The sequence below is a fragment of the Chelonoidis abingdonii genome, chromosome 16 (assembly GCF_003597395.2).
Source record: "Chelonoidis abingdonii isolate Lonesome George chromosome 16, CheloAbing_2.0, whole genome shotgun sequence".
Lineage (NCBI taxonomy): Eukaryota > Metazoa > Chordata > Testudines > Testudinidae > Chelonoidis > Chelonoidis abingdonii.
Window position 1 is genome coordinate 27,431,679 of NC_133784.1, and position 22,251 is coordinate 27,453,929.

Below are 22,251 nucleotides of genomic sequence, written 5' to 3' on the forward strand. Positions count from 1 at the left end.
AAACAGCAGAGGTGCGATGGAATCTCCACTGCATAAGTAGCACAAAGTGGACTTAGCGACTGGCGATAGCCAAAGGACACTTTTGCAACTTATGGCCTTCATTTCTATGTGACTTGGTATCTCATCTGTAAAATAGGGATACTACTACTAGATAATACTACTCTGCTATCTCACAGTGGTGTTGTGAAGATAAATTCAGTGATATTTGAGAGGTGCTACAATACTGAGGTAATGAACATCACAAGGAAATAAATAATTACATATTCAGTGCATGCTTTGAATAGTATGCAATAATGAAGATATAGGGCCACAGATTGAACGAGGAAGATTAAAAAATATATGGAGCAGTTGAGTCAATCATAGAGTACTGTTCATCCTGTGCACTAAAGAAGATAGGGGTCTCATGGAAAAAATAGTATATGATCAGGTAATTGAAGACACTATCATAATATATACTATATGCACAAGAGAACCCACTTAAGGTTATATAAGCAACCTTAGTTCTGTCATATCCTAACTTCTGAGTGCGTTTTTGCAAGCAAAACATTCTTTTAATAGTTTTGTTTTGATATTTAATGAATATTACCTGTACATAAAAGAATATTATCTGTACACACAACTGATATAATGCAAAGTTTGTTTTATCCTTAACTAGAGGGCTCAGCACTCCTCTCTAATGTAACTTGAGCACTTACAAAATAACAGAAATCTGTTTTTAATTTCTCTTTATGTCTCTCTGCAGAGTCGGCGTTTTTCCTCTGTTCTCCTATATTTCAGCTCTTTAAGGAAATTAGTGACCACTCATTACAAAAAGGAATGCAGTAACTGCTATAGATTTCATACATGAAGTGTACTGCCAATCCCAACTCCTGGTCTCACATTTTGTGCTGGATTGTTATGGATCTGTTCTCCCTATAGGCATTTTCTCCAACAGGAAATTTTATTACCTCACACTTGGTAAAGCAACCCCCATCCTTTCATGTATTTATATCTGCTCCTGTATTTTTCACTTCATGCATCCAATGAAGTGGGTTCTATCCCACAAAAGCTTATGCCCAAATAAATTTGTTAGTCTCTAAGGTGCTACAAGGACTCATCATTGTTTTTGCTGATACAGACTAATACAGCTACCACTCTGAAACCATTTAAAATCCAATAATTTTCCAGGATTTACAACAGCTCAGGATTCCAGCTTCACCTGTGGTCCACATAGCTCCCAACTGTAATGATTAATCATGCCAACTAAGTGAAGAGCACTTTAAAGAATTCATTAGATTCACTTATTTTATAGGAGAAAAACATTATATTTAAAGTAGATTTTTCAATACTGCCCTTCTTGGCAAATCTGTGGAAGGAACAAAGAAAAACAAGTTCCAGCCAAAAACTGGCATAACAATTTAATTTCTTCAAATATTGAAACCACTATGGTGTCATTGTAATTGCTAATGAAGTACACAAAATTCATTTAAAAAAATCTCTCTAACACATTGAAAAAACTTTGCATTCTAACTTTGCAAAATGTGCAGTACTGTTTGGAGAAAACAAAAGGAAGAACAAGTTCTTCCGGGGAAACGCATGCACTTATGAAAGTTTCCCCTCTCTCCTTTTAGAATCTTTTTTGTGTTGCTAATATCTGGATAGACAGTCAGTGCTCAATCATGCTGGTCTTCAAATGACTTCAGTAAAACTACTCACATGAGTAAGGGCTGCAGGACTGAGCTCTCAGCTGTTTTTTAAACAAAGATTCTGCCTGTATTTGAAATGCATTTATCTGTACTGTTCTGTGAATAACTGTAAACCTTGGTGGAAGTACAATAAAGCTTTGTGGTTTACAGAGACAGTGAATAGAAGTGGGCAGGGAAAAGCAATATTACATATCTACCTACACATCAAATCTGATACTGTACATCATCTGCATAAAAAGAATATTCTCTTCTGCATGTATTATGGGTTATTTGCCTGCAGCTATAGTAATTTCATGGGTTTATATCCTGGAGCAGCAATTTGAGGAGAGACCCATTCAGAAACAAATGGCTGATCCAACAATAATACAAACTCCTGTGATTGAGGATATTCTTTCATGTAAGCTAGCAAAATACAATGTTCAATGACAGAAAAAGAAAAAAAAAAACAGCGTGTGTAAAAGCAAAATCAGAACACGTCCACATTTCAGAAATAGATAAGTAATGGGTTCAGATAAAATCTCCCCCATCCACTTAAGGTCTCACACTAAACAGGAGGCATAAGAGAATGAAGTACACTATGATAACGTAACAAGGAAGTGTAAAACTAAGAATGATTACAGAATATTTCAGTTTCAGGAGTGCATTCTGGCTGGGGTTATATGTAGATGCACGCCATAAAATGCATAGCTGGCAATAGGATAGGAGATCAGGAGATAGATGGCTGCCCCTGCCCTGCTGGCCTTTCCTCAATGTCAAATAAAAACACATCACTTTCAGCCATAGAAGGGCATTACATGTTTGTGTGTGTGTGCACACTCCAGTTTCTAAACAATCATCATCATACAGCCCCCTCTGCACATTAGTCTTGCTCTTAACAAGCATGTCTCACTAAAGAGTTAGCCCAGATGATTGGTGAGCATTGATGTTAGCCTAGCTCAGGTGTGAACAGCCACACTGCAAAATTCTATCAGAGATACTGTGCCTTCACTGGTGCTGTGATCCCCTATGTATGGGCTTGTCTATACTAGCACTTAAGTCGATGTAAGTTACATTGCTTAAGGGTGTGAAAAAGCCACCCCCTGAGGGACGTAAGTTACATCAACTTAAAGCAGGGCCCACACCATGCTTTGTCAGCAGAAGACGCTCTCCCGCTGACATAGCTGCTATCTCTTGTTGATGTGGAGTAATTATGCCGACGGGAGAGCATTCTCCTGTCAGCATAGTGTGTCTTCCCTAAAGGTGCTAAAGTGGCGCAGCTGTTTCTGTGCAGCTGGGCCGATGTAGCACGGTAGTGTAGACTAGCCCTATGTCACTAGGACTCCTGGGGGCATATTCCATATTCCTTCTATGCTGAAATAAAGTGAGTTGCTCTATGATTCTCTCCCAGTGGATAGTGGGAGAACTGGGGGGGGGAGGGATAGCTCAGTGGTTTGAGCACTGGCCTGCTAAACCCAGGGCTGTGAGTTCAATCCTTGACAGGGACATTTAGGGATCTGGGGCAAAAATCAGTACTTGGTCCTGCTAGCAAAGGCAGGGGGCTGGACTCAATGACCTTTCAAGGTCCCTTCCAGTTCTAGAAGATAGGTATATCTCCTATTATTATTATTATTATTATTGTAATATAACTTGTCTGTCCTTTTGGACACACAGGTAAAGGCATTACAAGATGGCATTATGAGATAGTCAACAATTAAGTGATTTAGCCTGCATAACCACTGTAACGTAGGTGAGCAACTCAAGTGACAGTGGAACCCAGGCTCTAACCCAAAGCCCCAATCATACCAGCTAGCCTGGGATAAAAGCAGCAGTTAACTTGGACTCACCTCCTATATAACTTGACTGCCGTGGTAGAAGTGGAGTACATTCTATCTGTTTTCAGGAACCAGGCAGAACTTGACCCAACACACAGAGGGTGAGATTTTTCAGAAATGCTCATTGTAGGCCAGTGCCTAAGGCTTTTGAAAATCTCACTCCTACCCTATACATTGTGACTGTATGAAGGTAGCAATGGTTTAAAAATAGTAAAATTGTCCTTAGAAGAGATGTTACTGACATTACGACAAAGTGTCTAAACTACTGACTTTCACCCTCAAAGGATCAAAAGGATATTTTAAACAGATAATGCTCAAGGAAAAAATTAAGTATTTGTTTCATGAATAAATGACCTTCAAAGGGCTTTAGAAAAATCCATGGCCTACAAACACAGCAAGCGCTCAGAATCTTACTTTCACCGGTTTTTCTTTCAGATCTGTTTCTCAGAGCATTCAAACATACTATTTTCTTATTGCAGAGCCAGCTTTGTGCTCTAGCCAGATGAACATGCTCTAGCCAGACCCCTGGGTAGATAAAGCTTTTCAAACAAGGCAGAACGTTCTTCTGCAGTAGAATGATAAGTCACTGGATGCTGAGGGAGTGAAGTTTCTTGACTTCAGAAGAAACGTAGGGTTTCAGGAAAAATACAGGTAAGAGTATCATTTGATTAGAGTGGAACTCGGAAACAATCTTGGCAAGAAATTTGTGGTCTAAGTTGAAGAGAGACCCTTTCTTTGTGAAACACTGTATAAGGAAGGTCTGCCATGATGGCTCTGAGCTTGCTGACCCTTGTAGCTGAAATTATAGATACTAAGAACACCACCTTCATGGACTGGTGTGCCATGGTAGAAGTCATCATGGTTTTGAAAGATGGACTAGGGAGCTTGCACAGGACATGGAAAAAGTCCCATTGTGGGGTAGGTTTAAGCACTGGTGGAAATGTCCTGATCAGGCCTTTCATTAATTGTACTGTAGCTGGGTGAATAAAGATGGACCATCTTTCCACCGGAAGGAGGAAGGTACTAATCACTGCTAGGCATACTTGTAGTGAACTAAAAGAGAAATCTGAAGTCTTTAGAGACAGGAGATAGCCTAGAACTGGAATACTTACAGTATCTGCAGTATGTTGGTGCCCAAGCTGAAAAGCATCTCCTTTTGGCTCAACAGCAGGTTCTAGTAGACTCTTTTCTACTCTGGTTAAGGATCACCTAAATGCGGGCTGAACCTGAGCATGCTATTTCTGACACCATCCAAAAACCAGGCCATGAGATGGAGAGAGCCTGGATTGGGATGCTTGGTCTCACTCCTATTTTTGCCATTAGTTTCCCCTCATCTAAAAGAAGTCCTGTCTTCTTTGGGAAGCTTGTCTGTGAAGTCTGCAAGCCTGTAATACGTATTAAAATCATATTTTGCTAGCACCACCACTTGGTAGTTAGCAACACAAAATTGCAGGCCTGTGGAGCAGGAGACCTTCCTTCCCAGGAGGTCCAGACTCAGAGCTTTTATCTACCAGGATGGGCTTTTGATAGTGCAACCTAGCCCTTTCAGCAGATTTCTGTACCACCAGCGAGTTGGGAGCAGGATGGAAGAATAAGAATTCAGCCCCTTTTGCAGGAGCAAAATACTGTGTGTGTCTGCCCTTTTTGATGTAGGGGCACAGGAAGCTGGAGTGTGCTATACTTCTCTAGTTGGTTCTAGTCTGACCTTATTGATGGGCAGAGCCACCTTACTCAGTCCCACCAGCTACAAGATGTACAGGAGCCAGTGTTGAGGTCTTAGACCTCCTGTGATGGGATCTAAAGGTCACTGGCTAATCTCTGTAACAGCTCCTGGTACTGGCAATGGTCATCAGGCAAAGAAGGAGTAACTGCTTCATCTGGGGATGATGAAAAGCCACCTTTGAAACCACTGATACCTGCAGATCCAGTTCCACCTCCTCCTCCTTGTATACCGATGGAACCAGCTGGCGAGAGGGAGAGGAGCAGTACAGCTCCTGAGAGGGGTCCAGATAACTGCCATAAGGATCCCACAGACCCCAATAAGGCCAGAAAGAGGGATCTATTTGTTACAGGGAACCCAAGGGAATAGGGAAAGGGAACCCATAGTCCCTGGTGGTTGGGTCAAACCCAGTGGAAGGGGAAGCATAACCTCTCAGTAGTCCATTGGGGCTCAATTGACTCTATGAAGATACCAGCGCAGCCATCTCCTCTGATTCATCCCAGTCTGAGAATCCATCAGTAGTGGCAGAGCTGTCACTACTGGGGCACTCCTTCTGGATGTTTAGATGTGTGATGGCTCCTGGAACAGTTATGTAGTCTCCTCCTCCGGAATAAGGAGGACTGGGCTGGAAAGAAGAGGAAACTGTGGATAAGGGAGGAATATATCCTACGATGTTATATAAGTCTCAATATCCCCTGGTGTCTGAGGGGTTCCTGCAGTTAAGTCTGATGGATCTAGTGCACCCACAGTGACTGGACTGTCTTTAGATGGACCAATGATAGGTCCAGACAGCACTCATAAATAGAGCTGGAGAGTATCTACCCTAACGCTTGTACCGAGGTGGACCGACAGAACTGGCAGATCTTCCTTTTTACGTATCTTGCCCTCAGATCTGGGAGTCTTCATCGGAACTGGTTCCTTAGGTTCCACTTGTGACGTCTCATCTAACCTCGACTTGCTCAGTGAGGATGCATGTTCCTTAAGATCAGTCCTCAATGGGGATCTGTCCTTGCGCCCATGAGAGTGCCCTCTACTCTCATTGGGAGCTCTGGAAGAAGAGTCCTTGGATTTAGATGTTGATGGCTATGCTCCAAGGGACACTCTTGGAGGGGCACTGCTAGGCAGTTGAGGTTGATGTACTGGAAGGTAGGGGAGCGGGGTGTCTCCCTGGCCAAGATGCCTTCTCCACCAGGTGCTTCCACAGGCAAAGCTTCTTGGGTTTTGGGTGGGAAGGAGCAACAGATACGACACTTTGCAGAAACATGTACTTCACCCATAAAGTACAGACAGTGCTGATGTTCATCACTGATAGACACAGATGAAGGGCAGGAGAGGCAATTTGTGAATGCCAGGACTCTGGGCATAGTCCCACAGCTGGGGAGAGGTTCCCCAAGTGGGAAGAAAAAAATACTCTACACTAAACTATAAACTTCTTAATATTCACTACTAATCTAAGACTATTACTATTTACATATGTTTTCTATATATGTTATGCAATGAAGTGAAGGAGGACATGATTCGGACTCAGGCCATGAGGTGGTAAGAAGGATCTGTGGAGCTGTCGACCGCATTGCCCTTATACCATTGGTCGGGAGCATGAGGAGAGCTACTTGACGTGTGGGCCAACAAACAACTATTCAAATGACAAATAGAGGTAGGGTTGCCAACTTTCTAATCACACAAAACCAAACACCCTTGCCCCGCCTGCTGCCCAACCCCTTCTCCAAGGCCCCACCCCTACTCAGTCCATCCTCCCTCTCTCTGTTGCTGGCTCTCCCCAACTGTCACTCAATTGCTGATTTTCACAAGGCTGGGGCAGGAGCTTCGGGTGTGGGAAGGGGTGAGAGCTATGCCTGGGGGTATAGGCTCCAAGATAGGGCCAGAAATGAGGGGTTCAGGGTGTGGAGGGGGCTCTGGGCAGGGGATTAGGGTGCAGGGGGTTGAGGTGAGGCCAGGGATGAGGGGTTTGGGGAGGGGGCTCCAGGCTGGGGAGTGAAGCCAAGGGATTCAGAATGTGGGAGGGGGCTCCAGACTGAGTAAGGGACTTGGGATGCAGGGTGGGTGCGAGCTCCAGGAAGGAGTTTGAGTATGGGAGGGAGTACAGGGCTGGGGCAGGGGTGTGGGCTCCGGCTGGGAGTGCAGGCTCTGGAGTTGGACTGGGGATGAGGGGCTTGGGGTGCTTGGAGCGGGTGTGAGCTCCAGGAAGGAGTTTGGGTGTGGAAGGGGGCTCTTGGCTGAGGCAGGGGATGAGGATGCAGGAGGGGGTGAGGGCTCAGGCTGGGGTTATGGGCTCTGGGGTGGGACCGGGGATGAGAGATTTGGGGTGCAGGAGGGGGCTCAGGCCTGGGGCTGGAGTGCAGGAGGGTGTGTGGGGTGCAGGATCCGGGCGGTGCTTACCTTGGGGGGTTTCCCTGGAATCGGCAACATGTCCCTCTGGCTTCCAGGCGGATGCGCGGTCAGGCAGCTCTGCATCATGTGTGCTCACTGCCTTTGCTCTCAGGCACCACCCCCGCAGCTCCCATTGGCTGCAGTTCCCAACCAACGGGAGTGGAGGAACCAGTGCTGAGTCCCCCTGGCCATCCCTCTGTTTAGAAACCAAGAGATATGTCGCCACTTCTGGGGAGTTGCATGGAGTCAGGTAGGGAGCCTGATAGCCATGCCAACTGGACTTTTAACGGCCCAGTCAGCAGTACTGACCAGAGTCGCCAGGGTCCCTTTTTGACCTGGCATTCCTGTCAAAAACCAGACACCAGGCAACCCTAAATAGAGGTCAAACAAAATCTCAGTATTATCTAACTGCAGTCTTTTGATGTATATGAGGCTTTCTGAAACAAATCTATTAATTCACCAACACAGTAAATACATAACAAAAATTACATCTAAAATTGACATTATATATTTATTGTATTATAGTAGCACCCACAAGTTCTAACCAATATCAAGGCCCTATTTATTGTAACTGCTATAAAAACAACCCTGATCCGGAACTGTTTGTTTATTAAGGAGGACTCAACAGAGCTGAAAAAGCTGTGGTACATGACTGATGGAAATATATCCTAGTATTCCTTAATGTTTCTCATCAGTAAAAGAAGAGGTTATCAGTCTGATTTTTTTAGTCAAAAATTATGCAGCTGATATTCTTACTCATCAGTTGGCGATAAATGAAGTATTCTGTCACATGTTACTGACTAGGATCCCTAAGCAAAAGAGTTGCTCTACTGGGAGTTTCAAAGTTAGCCAAATTGATTTGATTTTATTATTTTTTTTAAAAGAGAAAGAAATCAAAGACAAGATCAAACATGGAGAGGTGTCAGAGTCTTCAGAAAATGTATTTTTCGAAGGCTGGGGAGAAATAGTCTTAGAGTTTAGTATTTAATTATAACATTTTGGACTCATAAAATCATTCATAAAATATTTGACTTGGAATCTTACACTTAATCTAACTATTAAAAAGTTTACATCACTAGATCCCTGTTTTTTTGTTTTATAAGAGTTTCATTAAAGATCAGAGACTAAGATCCTTTTATAAAGGACCAATAGATGCTTAGCTGAAAATATAAATGAAAGCACATTTCAGAGGCTCTCTAATCATGTTTTTAAAAAATGAGATCAGTAAAAAATAATTATGTAACAATCATATTATCCTCAAAGCAACGCAGCAAACCATTCAGTGTCATAAAATGTTAAACATCTTTGCTGTTATTAACAAAGAATAAGAAAAGGGTACTGGGAAAAAGCATACATGATATAGTTCATCTGATACAATTCTTTTTAAAAGGGAAGTGAAACAGCAAGTAACATACTAAAATCCTTTTTTCCCAAAGCAATCTAAATTCATAGCCTGTAAGATTATAAGTGCAAAAACAGATGGGTTTGGACAAGGAATATATTTTCCTGGTTTTAGAAGCATAATATAAACTTACTGTATTTATATAAGGAAAATGTAGAGCATTTTCACCTAGAAGTACACTAGTCTGTAATTAGTGAGTAAGCATGGAATCCTGACCAGGCCCCTTGACTACTAGTATACAGGACACCTTCGTTGCATAAACTCACCAGAAGAAACTTATTCCTGCTATAATTCTAAATACTTTAAACAGATTTATACCAAGCATTACTTTGGTCAATTTATTATATTTAGCTGTAGTTTTTTTACTCTTAAACACAAGATTTTATAATAGGAAAAGAGCAAGCTGATAAAAGAGCTAACCCTGAATGATCTAAAACTGAGCCTAGGTTTGAGGTTGTGATTCTGTGATCATGAAAGAAGAAAATTAAGTCAATTGGGAAATTCACTTCTGCACTCAATACCCTCTCCCAAGCCACCATTTTCCCTTACTCTCACCAAGCCCTGCAACCCCTTACTTAACTTTGATTTGTCAAGGGATTGAATCATAGGGCTGGAAGGGACTTCAAGAGGTCATCAAATCCAGTCCCTGAGCTGAGGCAGGATTAAATATAGCTAGACCATCTGTGACAGATGTCTGTCTAACTTGTTCTTAAAAACCTCCAGTGACAAAGATTCCACAACCTCCCTATGTAAGCTCTTCCATTGCTCAATAGTTAGATTCCACCCCCCACATCTCACCTAAATCTCCCTTGCTGCAAACTAAGTGAATTACTTCTTTTTCTACCCTCAGTGGACATAGAGAACAACTGACAACCATCCTCTTTATAACAACCTTTTACATATTTGAAGACTTATATCTCCCATCAGCCTTCTCTTGTCTAGATTAAACATGACCAATTCTTTCAACCTTTCCTCAGAGATGAGAGTTTCTAATTCATATTTTTGTTGCTCTCCTCTAGACTCTCTCCAATTTGTTCACCTCTTTCTTAAAATGTGGTACCCGAAACGGGACACAGTACTTCAGATGAGGAGTCATCACTGCCAAAAAGAGTGAAACAATTAACTAGCGTCTCTTACATATAACATTCCTGTTAATACATCCTAGAATGACATTTGCCTTTTTTGAAACATCACCACTTTGTTGATTCATATTCAATTTACAATTCACTATAATCCCCAGATCCTTTTTCTGGAGTTCTGCTGCCAAGGCTGTCATTCTCCATTTCATACTTATATGATTTTTCCTTCTTATGTATAGCACTTTGCAGTTGGTCTTTATTGAATTCAATCTTATTTATTTCAGACACATTCCTCAATTTATTGAGATCATTTTGAAGCCTAATCCTGTCCTCTAAAGTGCTTGCAAACCCTCACCACTTGCTATCATACACATTTTTTCCCCTTTTAAAAAATGGGTACCATTCTTTGTATTTTTTTGGTGCCTAAGTACCATTAGTAATGCACAATTGCAATATAGATCACAATTGTAACATTAATTAAATGCTATTTTTGTATTTAATATAAAATATGTAGAAACATTAGTTAAATATGAAGTCAAGTAACATACGAGCTATACTTCAATTAGAGCTTAGAAAGCCAGTGCTGTCTACATTAACACTACTGCTGCTGGTAACAGCAGTGGGAAATGTTAACAAAAAATCCTGGGCAATGTCAGTGCAGTGATCCATTTGCAAGTGCATTTTCTAAAAGTCTTTAGATGTACATGCAGAGATACTGTGCATTAGCAGAATGCCCTCAGCCATGGTATTCACTTCCTCTACTGGTATGGCAGAGCCCAAAGGCTTGTCTAAATGGTCCATTTATCTGCACCATAGAGAAGAGTGAATTCTAGCGCACACTAGTGTGTTGCACACTAATTGTCTCAGCTGGATCCTTCTGGAGCACACGAAAAGTTCTCTAGTATGCATTAACTTAGTACTGTTTGAAACAGGACTACAACAATATGCACGAAGAAACTTTCAGTGTGTGCCAGCAGGGTCCACACAGGCCAGTTAGTGCATAACATGCTAGTGCACACTAAAATTAACACCCCTCTGGTGCAGACTAATGCGCTATGTAGTTGCCCAAGTCTGCTTTCAGTTTCTAAATGTGTGCACGGAAGACACTGGGCACATGAATAATATCAATACAAATTAAAGGTCACCAAAAAAAGACCCAATCCCCAAAGCACCTATGACTTCTCCATCCCCACCACCTCTCTATTCAACTCTACTTGTACAAAAGCCCAGGACTGGCTTGAAAGTCAACAAATTCAAGGTCTGGTAAACTGATTGCTAAATATGCTCACAGAAAATGCCCTTCCTCCAATTCCTTTATAATGAATCCAGAAGTCTGTTAACTCAGGCACATCAGCTGATTTCAACTGCTGTGGTATTAAACAAGTTAAAATTCCAGACTTTTATCTGCAGTAGGATTAGAAAGGAATCTGATTTCTGCATACTATTCAGTACTGATGAGTATTAGGCAAGAGATTTAACTGCCGGCCGCCACAGTCAGCATGATGTATTTGTTTGGGTTTTTTAAATTATTAAACTATAATTTCTGTGCATTTTATAATATTTTATTTTTAAAATATAGTTAATGCCCATAGAAAACTTGCTATGGCAATAGGCCCTGTCTAAATAAATAAACGTGCACAAAAGATTCTGAATGGGTACATGTTTTTATAAACTAAAAATCCTCCAAAAACACATATCCAACTGTGTAGCTAAATTACTGGTCAATAAAAATAGCTTCTTAACTTCTAAAATTGAGTGTTTTATTCCACAGAGGATTAAAACCTGATAATACTGTAATCAGTGGCTCAAGATTTCAAAGGCTAGCATGTGTTACACACATATGTCCTCCTTCCCCGAAATTTTTAAAATGTGTACACATGTACCACATGAGATGGGAAAACCCCAGGCATCATTACCAGTCCCCAAGAAATCATCCCAACTGCAGCCACAGGCCCCAACACCTCATCCATGGAGTTCACACCCACTCAGCTGCCACTGGGCTGGAGAGCAAGCCAACCCTGCACTCACCCACCCATGAGTTTATGTTCTGCAGGGCTGAACCCAGCTTCCCGCTTCAGGTGGTGTGACCTGGCTTAGCCATTGTCCCATGCCCCCTCCTCCCTCACCTCCCAAGTGGCCCTGCTGCCAATCATATACCCTGCGCATAACAAGTGTATGGTTGTGGCAGCCACTGGTTATGCATACACTCAACTGAAATTTTATCCTTTGCCATATATTATACCTTAGCTGATCCCACAGAATTGTACCAAAACCCTTTAAAATGTGGATGGTGTACCTGTTATAGAAAAAAAATGAGTTTTATTTCTTCAGATGCTTTTTATGAGTGGGGTCACCAGCTCATCAGCTGGAATTTTATTACAACTGCATGACTCATTTTGAAGGGGTAGTAAGTTATCTTCCTTCCTATTGTGGAAGCCATGTTATAAAAATCTAAGATATAGCAAGATTTGAGTTTGTCAAATTTGGCAGTATCACTTTTAATTAAAAAATGTTAACATAGGAGCAGTGTCCCTGTCTCTCATGTAAGCATGCGGTAGGATGGGGAAGAGGGAAACAAGATAAGCAGCCTCTCCCACCCATCATGAAATCTACAGGAAGGCCAGGCAGACTTTGCACTCTAGGAAGCACAGAGACTGCTGTTTCTACTCCCCTCCTAGGAACAGACGGTGGGAACTCTGGGAGGCATAATGCCTTACAGAGACAGAAAGTCTCTCACTGCTCCATACGGGTGGTCTGGTCTCACAATATCCCTTACTATGGACTGTTCCTAACTGCGCAAATGAACCAATAGTTATTTATTTTACACAAAAAGCCAAACCAAGAAAGCTATTCTAATGGGTCCAGATCAACAAAAGCCCTTATCCATGGAAACTTACTAAATAGCGAGTAAAGACTCAGATGCTGTGGTTCAACAACTGAAGGAGAAGAAAATGGAAAAAATACAGACTAAATATTTTCTTCTAAAGGAGCAAGAGTGCTTGACATTCAAAATTAGTCAATAATTTTGTATACATCAGTGTATACAAAAACCAAACTGTGTATTCTGAAACAAATGTGGAATAACTCTTTTATCTTTAAGGATTAGCTTTACGAAAGCAGAATCAAATATATTACAATCCTAGGATACATTTGCAACATACTGTATAGAGAATTAGTCCGGTCTCCAACAGTTTTTCTGTATACAAAATTATCTTTTCATAGTTATTTACAAAGAAAAGGGATTTGATTTTTTGTTAGCAGTGTTGCCAACTTGTTATTTTATGCTGAGTCTCATGGTATTTGGTATTTTTCTTGAAGCCCTTGCTCCTGGAATCAGGTAATTAGGTGAAAATTTCAGCTTCCATGAAATAAATACATAAAAAAATTTTTAAAAAAAAGAAGCTCTGCAACCAGGGGCAATAAAAAAATCCCCCAAATTATTCATTTATTTCAATCTAGTGATTGTTCAGCATTTAGGGCTAGTAATATACTATGTTAGGACACTATTTTTCATGAGGAAATGTATCCAGATTATGCTTCAACCTAAAATGCCTCTGCTATACATATGAAGTTAGTAAAATTTTCATAACTATGCCATGTAGGTTATTAAACAGAGTTAGATGATGCCTAAAGAACATTAATATTGCAAAGTGAAGCATCCCAAGGAAAATACCCAAGTTAAAATTGAACATGCTAGGTTTAACTCTGCCCTTGGAGCTCATGCATTATTACAGTCTTTAGTTACAGAATCACATATTGTTTCCACAGGAGCCCTAATTTATTTAGTGTGGAGGATGGATGGTGCGCCATAAATGAGGCAATGTGTTTCACTAGTCTTTAAGGTTGTGGTGAGGATTCCTTAAGAATAGCTCACTTTATGCTGACTGTTCCTGAAACCCACAAATGGATTGTTGTCAATAGTGGGCTGGAGAGCATTGCACTTCATCTGATCCTTAGTTGGTGGAGCAGTATTGCAGGCTGCTCCAAGTTATTCCAGGACCCATTTCAGTCCCCAACAGCTACAGGACATGGAGAAGCGGAAAAGTGACTTAGAGCCACTTCTTCACTCCCAGCTATACCAGTCATGAATTTTATGCAGCATAGTATGTGGTCCTGAGAGCCTATAATACAATGAAAGAGGATTTGTGTATGCATAAAAATATTACATTGAAGGAACCTTGCCTCATTCAATATGCTGCTAAAAAGTCTTATTAGATATATGCTTTTAAAGATGGTATTGAATGATGCCATCAGACTCCATAGGATTGATCGCTCATGGGACAGAGTAAAGAATTACTCACTTTAGTATGGAATTGGAAGACTGAACCCATAATTTGTAGTCCGTAAAGTGCCTTTGAAAATAGCAATATATTAAACTCAATAAATAAGAAGTCATCATCACAAGTAACAGAAATTTATACATAATGTTATCCTTACCAAAATGGCAGGGAACCAAAAGAGCATTTTCACCAACACATCAGGCAAAAAAGCAGAACTCACAATTTAGAGTAAAACTAAATCTATTACACATATAATTGTGTATAGTGTAGAAACACCCAATAGATTACTAAATTCTGTTTTAAAATGTGTGCTGAAAGTATCATGCTAATACCCTGCTGGGAACCATTTACATTGATATTATTGATATTGATTTTTTTCATTTATTATAAAAACAAATTAAACAAAATAGTGTAAAAAAGGAAAAGAATAAGTCCTAGAATGTCTTACGATGGAAGATTTGCTACATCAATGTGGAATTCCTAGTTCTAGTAAATGAATTCTATTAATAATAAAATAAAAGAAATGAAGCCTTAGGACATGGAGTTGAACAGCAGAAGGATCACATATTAGGAAGAACAGGATAGATAGTCTGCCCCAGAATTAGAGTATAAACATTTGCCAGAAGTGGAAAGATTTGAAATTTAAGCTACATATTCAGCACATTACATAAATATAGGAGCAGAATGAGAAAATGATTTCTAACTAAAGAGGTCTTTAGTTTTGGCAGTTAAAAATATAGGAAAAAGAAAATAACTTTGTTTAACCACTGAAAAGTTTTCACAACACACAATTTAAGTAGTCAAAGAATTTGTGAAGAAAAAACCACTACCCTATAAAAGTTCTCAAATATAGGACAGCAAGAACAGTTGAGAAATGTTAAATAAAATCACAATGACTTCTTTTTGTTAGTAGTTAGTGAACTGTATAGCAGATATGGAGCATTAAGTTGTTAACCGAGATTAGGGAGGAATGTTCACACCCAAATACAGTAACAGCAGCAGCAAGTTCCTATAGCATCTTGTCATACAAAGCCATTCCAAGATGGCTACAAAAATATTAAAAATGGTTTAATACATCATGCAGGGGTAATAATAATTTTAATAAATTAGAGAAAATAAGGATGTTTTGAGTTTAACCTTAAACAAGAAAATTATCATTTTTTAAATTTTAGAATAAAAAGAATACTCATGAAAGGTGTCATAGACTATTTAATGTGGTGACTGAAGTCCTTTGTTTATCCAATAAATAGGTAGAGTTTTGTAGTGCAAGCTTCCTTCTACGCAGGCTCAGCATACCTAAACTCTGTTCTGAAAGAACTATCTCACAGGGTTAAGATGATAATTCTAACTCCATGCTCATTCAATCTGCGGCTCTACTGAAACTGTCAGTGTCACTAATTGAGTATCTCTCCAGGACCTGAAGAACAGCTCTGTGTAAGTTAGAAAACTTGTCTCTTTCACCAAAAGAAGTTGGTTTAATAAAAGATATTACCTCACCCACCTTCTCTTTCTAATTAGTGCCACTTGTGATATGGATAACTACCCACTAGGAACTAAACTAAATTCTTCAGCTTATTTTTACAGAAGGTTATTCAGTGGAGATTAGAAAAGAACAATTTTGGGGTTATTACCAATGTTGGGTGGATCTGAGCTGGTGACCTAAAAGTGAATAGCTCTGTATCCTATTCCCCTGAGCCATCGTGGTCCTAAGAAGAGGGCACAGTGAACAGACATTGGGTTCCACAAATAAGATGAACAGCTAAAAGAACAACAATTCACATAAGATGGTAGGAAACATGAATAAACTGAATTAAGCTAGCAACCAAGAAAACAGAGCACAATTAACAATGGAAGAAAGCAAATGAGGGTTAGATACTTGTAACCGAAGTTCTTTGAGATGGACTCTGCATATTCATACTCTTTGGATGTGACAACTGGTGTAGCTGAGACAATCAAACTTTCTCATAGCCGTTCCTGTTAGAATGCTCGCGCACCCCTGCTCTCCCCACTATCAGCATTCAAGCATGTTCTGATGCCATGGTGCCCACTGAGGTCCTTACACCACTAAAGTGGGAATACCAAGTAATACTGAAATTAGGACTCCATGGGAGCAAGATAGGCAGGCAGGGTGTAAGAAAATGCAGAGTCTATCTTGAAGAATTCTGCTTACAAGTAAGTAACCTTCATTTCTTCCAGCGTCATCTGCATATTCCCATTCTTGGGATAGTTTAGCAAGCAGTACAGAGAGATAGAGGAAGGGAGGCAGAGTCTTCATTAAACAATGATTAGAGCACCACTCTGTCAAACTTTGCATCAGACCTGGCTGCCAGATCCAATGCATAATATTTTGTAAAAGTGTGACTCAAATGACACATAGCCATTTTGCATATTTCAGTAAGAAGAATATGTTTAATACAAATACAGTCACTGTTCTAGGGCTCTAAGAGGAACAGAAGAAGATAGGTAAGCTCTTCTGTAACACTCTTCAATACATTGTCTAACCCATCTAGAAAGAGACTGTGCTGGAAGGATCAGACCTTTAGAGTTATCCACATACAAGATAAATAACTTAGGCAAGGACATGAAGTTTTAAATTCAGATAACATCAGAGTGCTCTCTTTGTATCTAAGGAATGTAAACTAGATTTTCCCTTTATTTTACCAGGTTTTGGAAAGAATACTGGTAAATTAATACTTTGATTTACATGAAACTTTGAAATAATTTCAGGACGGAGTTTAGGGTACTAAGAACCACCTCGTCCTCATAAAAAGTAGTATAAGGGAAGTCCACCATCAAGGCATCTAGCTCACTAACTCTTCTAGTCGAAGGGCTTGCTATTATTAAAGCTATCTTTATTAAACATGAAATAAGGAGCAGCTCACTACAGATTCAAATGGGGGAGAGGTAAGTTGTGCTCAAACTACATTTAAAGGGTCCTATACTGGTAGGTACAGATTCAATAAGCCCTTTAAAAGTTTTTCATCAACATATGCAAAAAAACACAATTGATTTTCCATTAGTGTGAGTATCGAATGCTGCTATGGCTGCTAAATGGAACATTAAGGAATAGAGAGACAATCCATTGCTTTTAAATGTAACAAATATTCTAAAATAAGTTACATAAGAGCTGAAACTGTGTCAACATTTTTATCACACACCCATAACACAAATCTTTTCCATTTAAGATTGTAACTTTTTCTAGTAGATAGTTTCTAGCATTAATTAGTACTTGCTGCACTTCTATAGAGCGCGATTTTTCTAAATCTATCACTGGACTATTGTCCAGGTTGTCAGATGTAATGATTAGGAATCTGCTAAGAAGACCTTCCCTTCTTGCTGGGACAGTGAGACCATTGTTATTGGAAACATCTTATATTTGCTGTTGGATAAAAGGAGTAACTCAGTGTCCCCTGTTGCCTCACCCATGCTGGAACAATTAGAATCACCCTAGCTATATCCTGTCTTATTTTCTTTAGGACTTTTTAGGGTAGGGGGGAAATGCATGCATCAGACCCATTTCTTTATCAAGGAGAAACACATGTGTCAATTATTGACTTTCTGAATCCACTCTTGAGCAAAAGCAGGGGCATCTCATATTCGATAGGACAGTGAATAGATTTATGCCTGGAAACCCCCCAATGGTTGAAAATGTTCTGAATCACTGATTCCTTTAGAGACCACTCGTACATCTGTAAGGAATCCCTGCTCAGCTGATCTGCTATCTCATTGTGTTCTCCTGCTACACATAAGGCAATTGGGTAAATGTTGTATAGGATATAACAGTCCCAAAGTTTTATCAACTCATTGCATGATTAAGACTAACAAGCTCCTCTCTGTTTGTGCAGATATTACAGACATATTGTCTATGGCCACATGAATTACTTCTGCACTTGTGGAAGAACACTGAGAGGCAGATAGTCCAGCCCTAAGTTTTAACATGTTTATGTGCAGCAGATGTTCTCTGAAGCTTCAAAGACATTGAAAGAAAAGGTTGTGGAGATGTGCTCCCCTATTCTTATCTTGGACGCATTTGTGGTAACTATTAATGTAGGGGGAACTGGGTTGAACAAAACTCCTTTGTCGACTTCGTGTGGCTTCAGCCACCACATTAGAGGCAGATGAATTTTTACCATATTGTCCATGCTAGGTGTGAAGCACCTTAACAGACAACGTTGAACTGGCCTCATTCTGAGCCTGGCATATCGAGTCATATACATTGTGGATACCAGAAGGCCTAAAAATATATATATTAAAAAAAATTACCTTCTGTGAGGATTGTTGTATGGTGGCACTTAGTTTCAAAACCTCTTTTCCAGAAGGAAAGCCCTCTCTCCTTTCTGGAGTTGAGGATTGCCCCAAAGAAAGAAATCCTTTGGGATGGAGACAGAAGGGACTTCCTTTTGTTTATGAGAAGATCCAACGTTCCAAATAGAGAACAAATAATCTCTTCTTCTGATGGAGCCCTTAGGAGCCAATTGTCTAAGTAAATGAAAATTAAAATCCCTTACCTCCCCAAACACGCTGCAGGCATGTGGTGAAAACTCTGGACATAGTAGAGAGGACAAAGGGTAAATGGTATATTGGAAATGGTCTGGACCAAGGGTAAAACAGATATTTACAATAAGAGGGTCTTACAGAAATACTGAAGTACACATCTCTGCGATAGAGAGCAGTGAACCAATCCAGAGTAGACTGGATTGGAGCCAGTTAGAGCCAGGGTTAGCATTCTGAAATGAAACTTCCTGAGGCATCTGTTTAAAGCTCTGATATCTAGAATTGGTCTGAGAATTCAATTGGGGGGATGGAAGGGGTGATTAGAAGGAACCCTTTGTTCTTCAATACCTCCTGCTTGCAATAGGGTTTGCTGAACTGTTCTGTTTTATACAATATGCAAAATTCTTTGGGCAAGGATAATTTCTTCCTGTACATTTTGAACAACTCCAAACACACTGATAGAGTTTAATAATTGTTTTTCCTCTGTGATTGTATAGTAAAGGACAATATAACCTAAATAACTGTATGAAGAGGCAATATGTTTTCCCAGTATCTATTCATCAGACACATGCTGACTAGCAATTATGGCAAACTAAATTGTTATACATTCCATAACTATCTTCTTAGAAATTTCTCATTGTGTGGCTTCAAACAAACACAAAAATGTTTAAAAGATTAAAAGGCCCTGGAAGTCTCTCAGTAAACTCCATCTGGCAGATACATTTGTCATTTCTGAGACTAAGCAGACCCAAAGTCTCACCAAGCTGTGACAGTCTACAAAAACTCAAGCTGAGTGGGAAGGAATTAGCCTCACTGGCACACAAAGAACTTGTGGTAATGTACCATGTTCCTCCCCCGGCCCCTTCTTTCATGTTTGGGTTACTGTATTAACATCAATGCAGCTTCTGGGTAGCTCTGCTTCAGTGTCATATTTCAGGATGTAATTTACCCTTACAATAATAAAGAAAAGGAAAATGATTCAGTCATTTATTTTCCATGTGCATGTTGCAGTTATTGTGAAATCAGTTGCTGTAAAAGGACAAAAGAAAAAAAAAGGCAAGTTTTTATGCTAAATCTTGAATGGAAAAGTTTGTTTCACATAGATCTTAGTAGTCCACACAGGGAAGTGGGGATAAAAATGTGAATTCTGGAAAAACTAGATCTATGTTCAGAAATAAAGGTTATGCTTGGATAGGTATACTGTCTCTCTAAGCATAACAAATCTACAGTAAAATCATGTCACCTGGAAAATGATTCAAAACATTTACAGTAGAATTAGAACTAAATAAATGGCAAATGTTTTCCAGTTCCCTTGAAAATAATACACTTTCTTGTTACTTACATAAGCATATCATTTAGGTAGAGCTTCCAGCTGAGCCTTGTCAGCCTAAGGACCAAATGCATTCTACTGCTTTTCATTTTCTCAAAGTGAGGTTTTTAGTTTTCTGAATAACTTATTAGATGATTCTCTGCACACAGAAGAGAGCAGCACTTTGTCCCCAGGGAAAGAAGCTATTTCAGACTTCATTAAGGAGCCCTCTAACATGTTTCAACAATCTCTACTGTTGCTCTCTTTGTTTTAAAGATATCAGTCTGATTTTGTTTCATTCGCAACTGAAGACTAAATGACACCAAGCAGAATCTACTGTTAGGTCAGAGTACCAGGTAAAATACATTTTACATTTTCAGTTATTGCTTACAGCATGATGTAGAATGGCTTAAACTACATGTTAATAGTGTGGTGTTTAATACTTTGCAAATATGTTTAAAAGTTAACAAGAGTAGTTCTTTATAGCAAATATTATGTATAAAAGCTTTTCTAAATTAAGAAGGTATGCAGTATTGGGTGATCTGGGCTTCTTTGTTCCATATGAATGCTTGGGATAGCTAATCATAATTAATTTCTACGCAAATTAATTTCAGTAACAGTATGTTGATGTTCAGAAATAATTTTAACCCTCATGCATTGTCAGAGAAAATGATTAACTCAAAGAGATTTCTGAACTTACTGTGAATAGAGTCAGATAAAGAAAGTATACAATACTCTCTGCGGAATGTTTATAAAGGATCATTTGTTTAGAAATTAACTATTTCCTATCACATAAGGCAAAAGAACAGAAGGACTGAATACAGTAAGAAAGAAAAACAAAATAAGTGACAAACAATTAATTACACATGTAAGTGAACAGCAGAGAGGATAAAGAATCTTATACAAGCATGACCTAAACATTTCTGTAGAAAATATGTCCTATTAACCCAAGTAATAAAGTATACACTATATATCAGGGAAAACTATTGTTTAGTGTATTAAGAACAATTACAAGAATATAATAATTTCAATATAAATCAATACTAGGTGCCCAAGTCACAGTGTTGGTGATATGCAATGATTTACAGTTATTTTAATTGTTCAAATCTAATTTTTTTTATTTTCATTTGATTAAAATTTGACAACACTATGTTAGATATTATTTTATGTTTGCTTATTTAGGAGTGTCAATAGTGGGTGCAAAGGGTAGTACCAGCTGATTCTGTGGCCTTTTCTTATCTTACAGGTCAAGGACACTAGCTGGAAAAAAAACGTAGCATTAAACTTTCAGCCAGCACTGAGAAATTAATGTTCTTGATGTGGTAAACTATAGCACTTGAATTCACATGTATCAGTAGAAACTGATTATATAAACTAGTTTCACTTTACCTTATAGAAACTGTAGTTACAGAGTAGTTTTACTCTTTGATACTTGTAACTACTACTACATTCACACAACTGGAAGGATAATTCCAAAGTTAATATAATGCAGTTGATAGATCTGAATTCTAAAAATACATGCATAAAGTATGGGAAATGTATAATTAGTATTTCTGTAATTTAAGCAATCTTCTGGTTAAATGAATGAGTGGTAATTAGCTATCAAAACAATCACTGTTTATTTGCAGTGCAATTCTTGTGTAACTACAATGTAATTACAGTCACGATATTATTAAATATAACCTAAAGATTTAACTGTAAAGATGTCACTGAGTACTTGAAAAAACATGCTCAAGGCTTCTCCTTACAATCAGCTCTTTCATCCAACCCTTTTGAAGTTTGGCCCATCTATAGTTCTGTAATCTATAGTTTTCTAATGTGCAGATTTATGAACAGTCAAAAGAATGCAAGTCAATTACAAATCACAAAGAAGATTAGGCCACTTGCCCTCGATCACATCTGCAATGTTAGATATCAGGAAATAAGCAAGCTTTGAAAAAGGCATCAGTTAGGATATTTCTTGAGTTTGTGTGTTGGCAAGTTCAGTAATATTTCTTTCTCGTAAGAAAAAGGTACCAACATTCAGTGCCACAGTGCATACTGCATAATGAAGGGTGTAAAGCTAGTAATTGAAGAAGGCATT

The 22,251-nt window shown here is 39.2% G+C and overlaps 2 protein-coding genes across 4 annotated transcripts in view; one reads left to right on the forward strand and one right to left on the reverse strand.

Annotated features, from left to right (window-relative positions):
* The window catches only part of CENPP (centromere protein P), a 306,990-nt gene that overhangs the window by 33,578 nt on the left and 251,161 nt on the right, over positions 1-22,251 (reverse strand). The window lies entirely within an intron of this gene.
* ECM2 (extracellular matrix protein 2) overlaps positions 20,248-22,251 on the forward strand; it is a 37,818-nt gene continuing 35,814 nt past the window's right edge. The window contains exon 1 of the mRNA XM_032785868.2: positions 20,248-20,524. The gene's annotated coding sequence lies outside the window, so the exon portion shown is untranslated. The remainder of the gene's footprint in view (positions 20,525-22,251) is intronic.